At 43.5% G+C, this 12,147-nt stretch overlaps 1 protein-coding gene across 2 annotated transcripts in view; it reads right to left on the bottom strand.

The window, feature by feature from the left end:
* Nucleotides 1-12,147, bottom strand: part of LOC139277587 (proto-oncogene tyrosine-protein kinase Src) — a 178,249-nt gene that overhangs the window by 25,715 nt on the left and 140,387 nt on the right. The window lies entirely within an intron of this gene.

Below are 12,147 nucleotides of genomic sequence, written 5' to 3'. Positions count from 1 at the left end.
AGCCCTTCAGCAATCTCTCCTCAACCTTGATGACCGATGGTGAACTGCTTGGAAGAACTGTGACATATGGAATGGATTCTTTATAGAGGACCCCACAGTACAACCTGTAGGATCAAACCTTCCTCTCAAACAGCGGACAAACATCAACCGTCTCAGAACCTGTCATGGTTGATGCTGCTGCCTTCTCCATGGGTGGAGGATTAAAGCATCTCCAGCATGCGATTGTGGCACTCCGAATCCAAGCCTGGAGCACATCATTGAGCACTGCCATGAGAGGCAATTCGCATGCAGCCAACAAGCTTTAGAAACATAGAAAATAGGTGCAGGAATAGGCCATTCTGCCCTTCGAGCCTGCACCACCATTCAAAATGATCATGGCTGATCATGCAACTTCAGTACCCCATTCCTGCTTTCTCTCCATACCCCTTGATCTCTTTAGCCGTAAGGGCCACATCTAACTCCCTCTTGAATATATCTAACGAACTGGCCTCAACAAATCTCTTCGGTAGAGAATTCTACAGGTTCACCACTCTCTGAGTGAAGAAGTTTCTCCTCATCATGGTCCTAAATGGCTTACCCCTTATCCTTAGACTGTGATCCCCTGGTTCTGGACTTCCCCAACATTGGGAACATTCTTCCTGCATCTAACCTGTCCAATCCCATCAGAATTTTATATGTTTCTATGAGGTTCCCTCTCATTCTTCTAAAGTCCAGTGAATATAAGCCTAGTCGATCCAGTCTTTCTTCATATGTCAGTCCTGCCATCTCGGGAATCAGTCTGGTGAACCTTCGCTGCACTCCCTCAATAACAAGAATGTCCTTCCTCAGATTTGGAGACCAAAACTGTACACAATACTCCAGGTGAGGCCTCACCAAGGCCCTGTACAACTGCAGTAAGACCTCTCTGCTCCTACACTCAAATCCTCTCGCTATGAAGGCCAACATGCCATTTGCCTTATTCACTGCATGCTGTACCTGCATGCTAACTTTCAATGACTGATGTACCATGACACCCAGGTCTCGTTGCACCTCCCCTTTTCCTAATCTGTCACCATTCAGATAATATTCTGCCTTCATGTTTTTGCCACCAAAGTGGATAACCTCACATTTATCCACATTATATTGCATCTGCCATGCATTTGCCCACTCACCTAACCTGGCCAAGCCACCCTGCAGCCTCTTAGCATCTTCCTCACAGCTCACACTGCCACCCAGCTTAGTGTCATCTGCAAACTTGGAGATATTACACTCAATTCCTTCAACCAAATCATTATTGTATATTATAAATAGCTGGGGTCCCAGCACTGAACCTTGCGGACCCCACTAAGTCACTGTCTGCCATCTGAAAAGGACCCGTTTATTCCTACTCTCTGCTTCCTGTCTGCCAACCAGTTCTCTATCCACGTTAGTACATTACCCCCAATACCATGTGCTTTAATTTTGCACACCAATCTCTTGTGTGGGACCTTGTCAAAAGCCTTTTGAAAGTCCAAATACACCACATCCACTGGTTCTCCCTTGTCCACTCTACTAGTTACATCCTCAAAACATTCTAGAAGATTTGTCAAGCATGATTTCCCTTTCATAAATCCATGCTGACTTCGACCAATCCTGTCACTGCTTTCCAAATGTGCTGCTATTACATCTTTAATAATTGATTCCAACATTTTCCCCACTACCGATGTCAGGCGAACCGGTCTATTATTCCCTGCTTTCTCTCTCCCTTCTTTGTTAAAAAGTGGGGTTACATTAGCTACCCTCCAATCCATAGGAAATGATCTAGAGTCTATAGAATGTTGGAAAATGACCACCAATGCATCCACTATTTCTAGGGCCACTTCCTTAAGTACTCTGGGATGCAGACTATCAGACCCTGGGGATTTATCGGCCTTCAATCCCATCAATTTCCCTAACACAATTTCCTGACTAATAAGGATTTCCTTCAGTTCCTCCTTCTTGCTAGACCCTTGGTCCCCTAGTATTTCTGAAAGCTTACTTGTGTCTTCCTTAGTGAAGACAGAACCAATGTATTTGTTCAATTGGTCTGCCATTTCTTTGTTCCCCATTATAAATTCACCTGATTCAGACTGCAAGGGACCTACATTTGTCTTCACTAATCTTTTTCTCTTCACGTATCTATAGAAGCTTTTGCAGTCAGTTTTTATGTTCCCTGCAAGCTTACTCTCATACTCTATTTCCTCCTCCTAATTAAACCTTTTGTCCTTCTCTGCTGAATTCTAAATTTCTCCCAGTCCTCAGGTTTGCTGCTTTTTCTGGCCAATTTATATGCCTCTTCCTTGGATTTAACACTATCCTTAATTTCCCTTGTTAGCCACGGTTGAGCCTCCTTCCCCGTTTTATTTTTACGCCAGACAGGGATGTACAATTGTTGAAGTTCATCCATGTGACCTTTAAATGTCTGCCATTACCTATCCACCGTCAATCCTTTAAGTATCATTCGCCAGTCTATCCTAGCCAATTCATGTTGCATACCATTGAAGTTACCTTTCCTTAAGTTCAGGACCCTAGTCTCTGAATTAACTGTGTCACTCTCCATCTTAATAAAGAATTCTACCATATTATGGTCACTCTTCCCCAAGGGGCCTCGCACAACAAGATTGCTAATGAATCCCCTCTCATTACACAACACCCAGTAGAGGATGGCCAGCTCTCTAGTTGCTTCCTCGACATATTGGTCAAGAAAACCATCCCTTATACACTCCAGGAAATCCTCTTCCACCATATTGCTACCAGTTTGGTTAGCCCAATCCAAATGCAGATTAAAGTCATCCATGATAACTGCTGTACCTTTATTGCACGCATCCCTAATTTCCTGTTTGATGCCATCCCCAACCTCATTACTACTGTTTGGTGGTCTGTACACAACTCCCACTAGCGTTTTCTGCCCTTTGATGTTCCGCAGCTCTACCCATACAGATTCCACATCATCCAAGCTAATGTCCTTCCTTACTATTGCGTTAATCTCCCCTTTAACCAGCAATGCTACCCCACCTCCTTTTCCTTTCTGAATATTGAATACCCCTGGATGTTGAGTTCCCAGCCTTGGTCACCCTGGAGCCATGTCTCCGTAATCCCAATTATATCATATCCGTTAATATCTATCTGGCAGTTAATTCATCCACCTTATTACAAATGCTCCTAGCATTGAGACATAGAGCCTTCAGGCTTGTTTTTTTTTTAAACACTCTTTGTCCTTTTAGAATTATGTTGTAATGTGGCTCTTTTTGATTTTTGCCTTGGGTTTCTCTGGCTTCCACTTTTACTTTTCTCCTTTCTACCTTTTGCTTCCGTCCTCATTTTACTTCCCTCTGTCCCCTGCATAGATTCCCATCCGCCTGCCATATTAGTTTAAACCCTCCCCAACAGCACTAGCAAACACTCCCCCTAGGACATGGGTTCCGGTCCTGCCCAGGTGCAGATCATCCGCTTTCTACTGGTCCCACCTCCCCCAGAACCGGTTCCAATGTCCCAGGAATTTGAATCCCTCCCTCTTGCACCACTGCTCAAGCCTTTGGCCTGGATATCCAACTTAGATATTGACATTTGCTTTGCTTTGCTACTACTATACGAAAAAAGATGACAGCTAACCATGTCCTCATCAGACACCGACATATGCATTTCTCCAGCATAGGCCACTGGACAGTGATTGGGAGTAAAACCCTGGCTGATCTTTTTTGTCTCCCTGACCCAATTGTAGATCAGCCATCTCTGCACAGTCCAGGTACTGAACTGGGGGCCTTCTTCATCTGTAAGGCTTGGTAGCACACTGGCAGTGCAACTGAATTATGGGGAGGCAGGGTTGGGGGAAGAGTGTGGGGGCGAGGGGAGAGAGGATGTTAATTGAACATATGTAATTGACAATTGAAAATGAGCGCACAAAATGTCAATTCATAACAACCTCAACTGAACTCATTTTAATTCTTCTCCTAAAATAATTGCCAATACTGAACTGTATATGAACTACAACATGGATATTTGAGAGAATACAGAGAGAGGTTCAGAGAAACTTGTTTACTCAGAAAGCTACTGGAACACGGCATGATTTGCCGTGAGGAATGGTTGAGGTAGAGATAGTTTTAGCTTTCAAGGGAAAATTGGATAAACATTTGAAGTGGAGAAAGACACAAGGCTCTGGGGAGAGATTGGGATTAGATCTGGATTGCTCAAGAATTGACGGCAACATGATGGACTGAATGGCCTCCTTCTGTGCTCTAACTTTCCATGGTTCTATTAAATCGAGCAGTCAAACACAGCTGGGAAGAGCCCTTGAAAATAACTGAAATCTTTGGCTGCAAAAGAAAGTAACTTTAGTGCATTTGAGGTTTTAGGCAACAGGAAACTAAACTTGCAACTATGGCCATTTTCCTAATACCACCACAAAAAGGTATATGTATAGGAAGTTCTACCTAAAACAATGAAATCCATAAGATTGTACGTACAAAAACATTCCCATTGATACCCCATGAATATTTACATGAATTAAGTTCTGAATGATGCCAAACCAAAAACAAAATTGAATGAACTGAACCATTAAGGCCCTTGTTGCAGGTTCTTCTTCAGCATCAAAATACAAGGCAAAATTTAGCTTGAAGACTGTATTGCATGCATTGCCAACTGTCGGTGGTTTACGTGTTTCTTCAGAGTGTCAGCAGTGGTGACAGGAAATCAGCTTTTTGCAGCCTGAAGCACTTTTTGTCGACATCGTCCTTGAATGCCCCAACATTTTAATGTGAGATTTTGCACGCAAGTTGTCACCATTCACACAGAAATCTGCCGGTTAGCGAATCAGTTGCGAAAAGCATGGTCTCTGCTGGCTCGGAGGTATTTGTCAGCAGAGGGGTAAGGGATTTATGTTTTGGGGACCAAAAATAGTTGAATATCTATATGTGGCCCAAAGCCAGTGTAACTATTTTTTTTCACACATCAGGACTGCTTTTGGGGGTCTTTTTTTTGGGGGGGGGGAGGGGGGAGGCGGGGGGAGCGCTGAGTTAGATGTTCCTGAAGCTGTTGTTCAGATTTGACAGATTTTCTAGGTTGTTATGTATGCTACTGGGTTTGCTAAATACAATCCATTTGAATATTCAAAGTCAGTTTGAAGCCATCGGTAATCAGTGTACAGCTTGGTGAATTGAAGGTTTGTATTGGCAAGAAAATTTTAAAAGTACAACGGTACTTAATATATCCCATACCAACCTTACCCATTATCGATTTGAGACCTAATTTTGCTGTGCTAATTACAATCAACATACAGCTTGGTATTTTCAGCTGTTTTAGAACAAAAAAATAGTATATCGTGTGAGGTTGTTGTGAACTGGTATCGTATTCAATTGTCAGATGCATTAAGTTAACTCTTCCCCCCCACCCTCCCCGCTTCCCAATGACATAATTTCATTGTGGTACAAAGCCATACAGATAAGAAAGGGCCACGGTTCGATCCCTAGATTGGGCTGACATAACTGATCAAAGCTGGGATAGCAGAGGGGGTACAATGGGCCAGGGAGGGGCAAATAAATCTGCTCGTCGTCGCCTTGTGACTGATTCTGGAAATGCACACCTGTGGCGTCAGATCAGGATATTGTGGAGTTTAGGGTGTGACCCCCCCCCCGCCCCCCCCCGCCCCAAATGGCCTGCCAACATTCACCGTCTAGGTTCACACGTGAACATAGGCTGCTTAGGTCAGATACTGGAGAGTATTTTTTACAGCTGTAGAGCTATATCCCAGTTAGATTAATTGACTCGGGGAGGAGAGAAGACAAGGGAGGAACATTGATAAACATCTGTTTGTATCAGAGTCCTGATAGTGCCAAGCATCAGACATTTCAAGTGTTCACTGTACAGCATTGCAACATGAGGAGATACCGTGTGATAGAACAGGCACATCTGGGCAGCTGTGAAATATTTTGATCCTGTGACCATATGACCACAGAAAACTAAATATTTAACTCAGGTAATTATGCCTGGAACGTTCCGACATTCTTCAAATAAAATACCCACCCGAGGCGTAGAAATGTTAAGGCCCATCAATAAAGCCCAGGCAAGACTGAAAGAAATTTATGGACAGACATGACTTGCATACAAGAGGACCTACCACATAGTACCATAAAACCAACTGGGACTTGGATAAACTTTTGATTCATACTAGGATTTGACTTGCATACAAATCGACTTCACAGTTGGTTCAAAGACCTGTGCATTCTGCAAGACATTCAAGGCCTGAAACACTAAATTTCATGCTATATTGCTTTGTAGGCTGAACTAATTTAGTCTAAAAATCAATATGCTGCATCAGTGAGAACACCTTTCAGCAATCTAAGCATTATACGAGATTGCAGATGGGCTATTAAAAAGGAATAGGTGTCCTGCTGCTTTAGTCACTCTAAGTGACACAAAATGCTGAGTATTCTACCAGGTAATGCTCTATAGAACATACATATATCTACAACATATTAAACGGCATGCACCTTTTCTTCACATTAACGTTACTTCTAATTTTGAGTCAAACTTGGTATGACAACAATTATAAATGGAGACCCCTACGACAACGTTTTATAACATGAAGAACCTATGTAGGAAAATGTAAGGTTATCCACTTTGGCAGAAATAATAGAAAAGCAAATTATAATTTAAATGGAGAAAAATTGCAAAGTGCTGCGGTACATAGGGACCTGGGGGTCCTTGTGCATGAAACACAAAAAGTTAGCATGCAGGTACAGCAAGTAATCAGGAAGGCAAATGGAATGTTGGCCTTTATTGCAAGGGGGATAGAGTATAAAAGCAGAGAAGTCCTGCTACAACTGTACAGGGTATTGGTGAGGCCACACCTGGAGTACTGTATACGGTTTTCTTCTCCATATTTAAGGAAGGATATACTTGCATTGGAGGCTGTTCAGAGAAGGTTCACTAGGTTGATTCCGGAGATGAGGGGGTTGAGTTATGAGGATAGGTTGCGTAGGTTGGGCCTATACACATTGGAGTTCAGAAGAATGAGAGGTGATCTTATTGAAACTTATAAGATAATGAGGGGGCTCGACAAGGTAGATGCAGGGAGGGTTGTAAATCTATGGAATTCTCTGCCTCAGAGAGCTGTGGAGGCTGGGTCATTGAATATATTTAAGGTGGAGATAGTCAGATTTTTGAGCGATAAGGGAGTAAAGGGTTATGGGGAGCGGGCAGGGAAGTGGAACTGAGTCCATGATCAGATCAGCCATGATCTTATTGAATGGTGGAGCAGGCTCGAGGGACCAAATGGCCTACTCCTGCTCCTATTTCTTATGTATGTTCAACATTTACCCATCATACTGTATTTGCAGATCTCCCACCACTAGATAGCACTGTTCTGGGAGTTACTCAGGTACCTACCATTTTTGCTGAATTTCAGATGCTTTTCACATAATCTTTGGGGTGGGCACAACCCCCTATCCACCTGACCCATTTGCTGATATCCAGTTCTGAATTCAAGTCATGACCCCCTCTGCTCCTCTCCTGTTCCATTTCATTTCCTCATTAGTAGTGGACTGGCCTCAGGCCTTGTGCTTGAGTCGACCGAGTGTCTGACAAGCAGATTGGCATTGCAGCCCCGATTTTATATCTTGCTTAGCAGTGGAGAAAAATGCAGAGAGAAAGCCAGGCAAGGAAAGAATGGAAAAGCTCAGGTCTTGATTCATGCTTGTGCAAAGTGGCAGTGAGAGGCCCAACAATCTGTGTATGGGTACAGCAGAGGAAATACAGAGAGACAAGATGAAGGTGAAGACTGCTAGCTCTGGGAACAGAAGAAACCTATGGCCCTGATTTTCATGAGCTGCAAGGCCTGCCCAGTTGCTGCCCAAAGGACCGCCGATGGCCACCGAGAGACCGGACGGTACTTTGCCTGAAAGCTTCCTCTGAAAGAGGTGGCGGTATCGACTGGCGACAGCGGGCAGGAGCTCTCAATCTCGGTGGCAAATGAGCTTGATGTCCACTGAGGATGGAGTCCGGCCCAGGGAGGGGGGGGGGGAACTCTGAGAAGTAAAAAACATTACCAAAAAAAAACACAGGAACACCTTCAGGGGACCCCATTGCTGCCGCTGTAAGTCACTGTAAAAAAAAATGTTTTAAAGATGTTCACTATACTTTTCTTTCAGGGGGGTCTTTGTGCCTGCCGTCGGGGTTAGACCTGCCTCCACAGCAGCGGTCCTTCCCACTGCTGGCGCCGACTCCCACCCGCACCAATCTGGCACCTCGGCGGGCGGGAGGCCACTTACACTACTTGGCCACCAGAGGACATCAGCAGTTCCCAGCGGTACTCCCCTCCCGCCCACTCCAGCCCAAGTGGAAACTGGGAGAGAGTGGAAAACAGCAGCAAAACTCAGCGGCAGCAGGCGCTAAGGCCACCAATATGGGCCTAAAGCCCTGGACTCAGGGAGAGAGATCAGCTTGTTCTGGGTAAAATTGATGCAGAGGGTTTTTTTAATCAAAGAATTGCTTCATTTTTAAATGTATTTATTTTATGTTATCAATTTAATTGTCAGCAACATATAATGTGATAAGTATAGAGAGAAATATGGTCGCCACAACAACAACAGGTAAACTTTTTGAGAGGGTTGATTGGTTGGGCTATGGAGGTTACTGACTGTTTCTTGGTAACCATCGAATGTGTTTTAATTGCTCAAGTATCCCACTGAATGTGAACCAATCACCGTGGTTAGTTTAACAGCCAGTATTAATTTTAAACCTTTGTAGTTTTTTACCTTCTGGACAGTGCGATGCCTTTGAGACGTGTGACACTACAGTCATGTGCTAGGCAACAGAGTTTTAATTATTCGGATATTTTAAATGATCTTTGGGATAATTTAACTAGCTCCATTCTTTGATGTATTCTCATGTACAAAATTAAGTGGGCACATTCTTATGGAAAATCTATTTTCCTTTGTTTGCTATACTTAATGATGGTGTTAGTAGCACAAAAATATTAATTGTATTGCAAGAATGACATCTGGCTCGTCTGTGCTGATGGCAATTATTATTCTTTAATCACTTTGCAGAACTTCTAATGAATAAATAAATGAACATCTAGACTTGGATAATGCAATGGATCAGTACATTATCCTTTCACCTCTGCAACTTCCGTTCCAATGCAGCCCAGACTATACGTATTTATTTTATGTTATCAATTTAATTGTCAGCAACATATAATGCTATAGGTATGGAGAGAAATATGGTTGCCACGACAACTCTGAGTCTCCCAGTCTATGCAGGATTCTCAGCCAACAAGAAGAGGATTTTGTCCCACACCTTAAAAGTTATCCAGAGGATCCCTTTTGACAGCTTCCACCCGGAAAACCTCCTGATGTCCTGTTGGCAGCGGTGAAGTCAGTCGAGATTTTCCATTCACATTAGGAGACGGAAATCGACACAGGTACTTGGGATCCTCTTGGGTGACTTATCAGTTCAACTAGATTAATGAGTCAGATGAGCCTTCCTTCTTTCTATTGACTGGCAGAATCCTACATAAAATCAGTCTCAACTGGGCTTGTATCATTAGTCCACAATACAAAGCTACCCCGAATTTGACAATTTCACTCAGAGAGGCCATGAAACAGGCTGGTGTAGAAACTGGAAAGGTGACGGTGGCACTGATGCTGGCACTGAGTTAGAAGAGCTTTAGAAGAACATCATGGACCGCCCCGACCTGTGTGAGAACACCACCGCAGGTCGGGGCTATAAATAGAGCTGGAGCGCCGGGCCCTGGAACATCGTGGGCAAAAGTGCGGCGAGTAAGGGTACGGGGCCCAGAAGAGCCGAGGGTCCAGAAGCAGCACAGGCCAGCCCACACTGCGACATGTGCGCACTAGATCCGTGCAGCATAGCAGGTCTCCAGTTGTCCTGGTTCAACCCTTGCCACTGGATAAAGGCCGAACTCTGTCGAGCCCGTGTGGTGGCTGATGTGCAATGGTCCCCACACGTTAACAAAAAATCCACGCACAGGCATCTTCCACCCCCTCAGTTGGAGTTCAGGACTGGAACATCGGGTCCTTCATTGAAACATCTGTGAACTCTTGTGGAAGCAAGTCATCCTCGTTCGATGATGATGATGATAAGAGCTTTATTCTGTAGTTCATTGTGCTATTCCTCACTTAGGGGGTACTCAATGCCTTCATTGGATGCAGGAGATGGGGAAATATTCTATTCGTTAGCACTAATAGCCATCATTTTGTTAAGCACAGGAATTCACAAAACAATAAATAGTAACAGCATTCTGCTGCCAGGTTGAGGACTCCATCTGCTCAACCCTCAGTCTAGTGCAGGAATGACTGCAACACTGCCTTTGGCAACAGAATAGTCTGATCAGGTGACAAGTTAGTAAACCAGACACTCAGAATTTAGCTTCTGCAGAAACTCATGAGAATGTTCTTAAGATTCTTTGTTCATTCAGCACGCTATCAATACGTAATCAGGGTGAAAACAAATTTCCAGTGTTTATTTCTGAAATGCAACATCGAGCACTGGAATGAGAATCTCCCAATCACTTCAGTTGAATATAAAGCTGCAATGCTACAGCCAATTAACTATCTGACTTACTCGGCCATTTTACACAGTAAAGGGTTACGATATTTGTGTGGGATATTTAATGGGTTGCGATAATTGAACTTACTGCTGGGATCTGAAGCACGTCTATGATGTTGTGCCTTGAGAGCAAGGGAAAGAACTAGCTTTTATTTATTCAGTGACCTACTTTTCACACTGCTCTGCCTCTGGCCACAATGGGATTTCTCATTCTGACTGTATCTCACGATCCCCCTCTCAGATTCAGATGTTTGACCTCAGCCAACAACTTTAACATTTTCATTAATGACCTTGGCCTTTGATTTTTTTGAACTAAGAGAAGCCATTTAATTTGGTTAATATAAATCCTCTCACTCATCCAAGATTCAAGATGTTTTTTTTAAATCCGGGGTTGGATGTTTAAAATGCCTGCGAACCGGAGGATTACTTTTGTCCTAAATTGATGAAGTCATTATAATAATCAATCATTGTTCAACTATAGCTTTGTTGTTTCAAAACTTCAGTCAGGGGCTCAACTTCAAAAAGATAAATTTTTTCAAAATGAAAATCTCCCGATAGTGAAATCAGTGCAATCTGATTCTCGTATTACCCACACAGACCTTGCAGTGTACTAGCCTCTTGCAGCAACATTTCTCAGTTATACCACAACCTCAAATATAAAAGCCACATTGTTTAGGATTCCTCAGCATCAGAAGACCTCTCTGTAACTATACTTTTAGCGTGACGTCGACTGACACCCCTATATGGAGAGTAGGGAGTCGGAGGAAGGGCTTGAAATTTGACCTCGTGTTGTTATGTAGAGGAGATGCCCATATTGTAGCAGTATTTCAATGCAACATACTGAAGCCAAAGGAACATTTCTAGCCTCATGTCAGACCTATTTTGTTCATTTGTACAGGGTACCCCATTTATAAATTGTCACATAAAAGCATATGGATCTGGGAATGCACTGCCTGAAAGGATGGTGGAGGCAGATTCAATTATGGCTTTCAAATGGGAGTTGGATAAGTACCTGAAAGAAAAAATGTGCAGGGCAACAGGGAAAGGGTGGGGGAGTGGGACTAGCTGAAGTGCTCTCTTGCGGAGAGCTGGCACGGGCTCGACGGGCCGAATGGCTTCCTTCTGTGCCGTAACCATTCTATGATTTTATGAAACGGGACACGTGCTACGCGTCAAAATGGAAACGCTTTGTGTTTCTTACCATAAACAGTTTCCGCGTACCACTGTTCTTTCTATCACTATGTTGAATAACTAGAACGCACGTTTGCTCTTTACAAAGCAACAGCAAAGTAAGAGGAATGCAATGGAGAGAAGCTGTCAACACATAGCCTGAAGGCACCACTTTCCACATCCTACATTTTTGCACACTACTTGCAGGTTATTTCGAACAAAGGCTTTCTGTGCACCTCATTCAGAGCAGACAAAATGCATCTCAGATTGTTGGAGCAAATTGAAAATGTTTACACGTGGGTGTAAAGTTTAGAAACCACTTCAATCAATGTTTGTGATTGTAAATGATGGTGAATCACCTCCACCCCCCCCAAAAAATGGCAACAAATGAATTTGCATCCTTCCTCTCTGCCC

This window comes from Pristiophorus japonicus, chromosome 12, assembly GCF_044704955.1.
Source record: "Pristiophorus japonicus isolate sPriJap1 chromosome 12, sPriJap1.hap1, whole genome shotgun sequence".
In the NCBI taxonomy this organism is placed as follows: domain Eukaryota; kingdom Metazoa; phylum Chordata; class Chondrichthyes; family Pristiophoridae; genus Pristiophorus; species Pristiophorus japonicus.
This window is presented reverse-complemented; position numbering and strand designations above follow the sequence as displayed.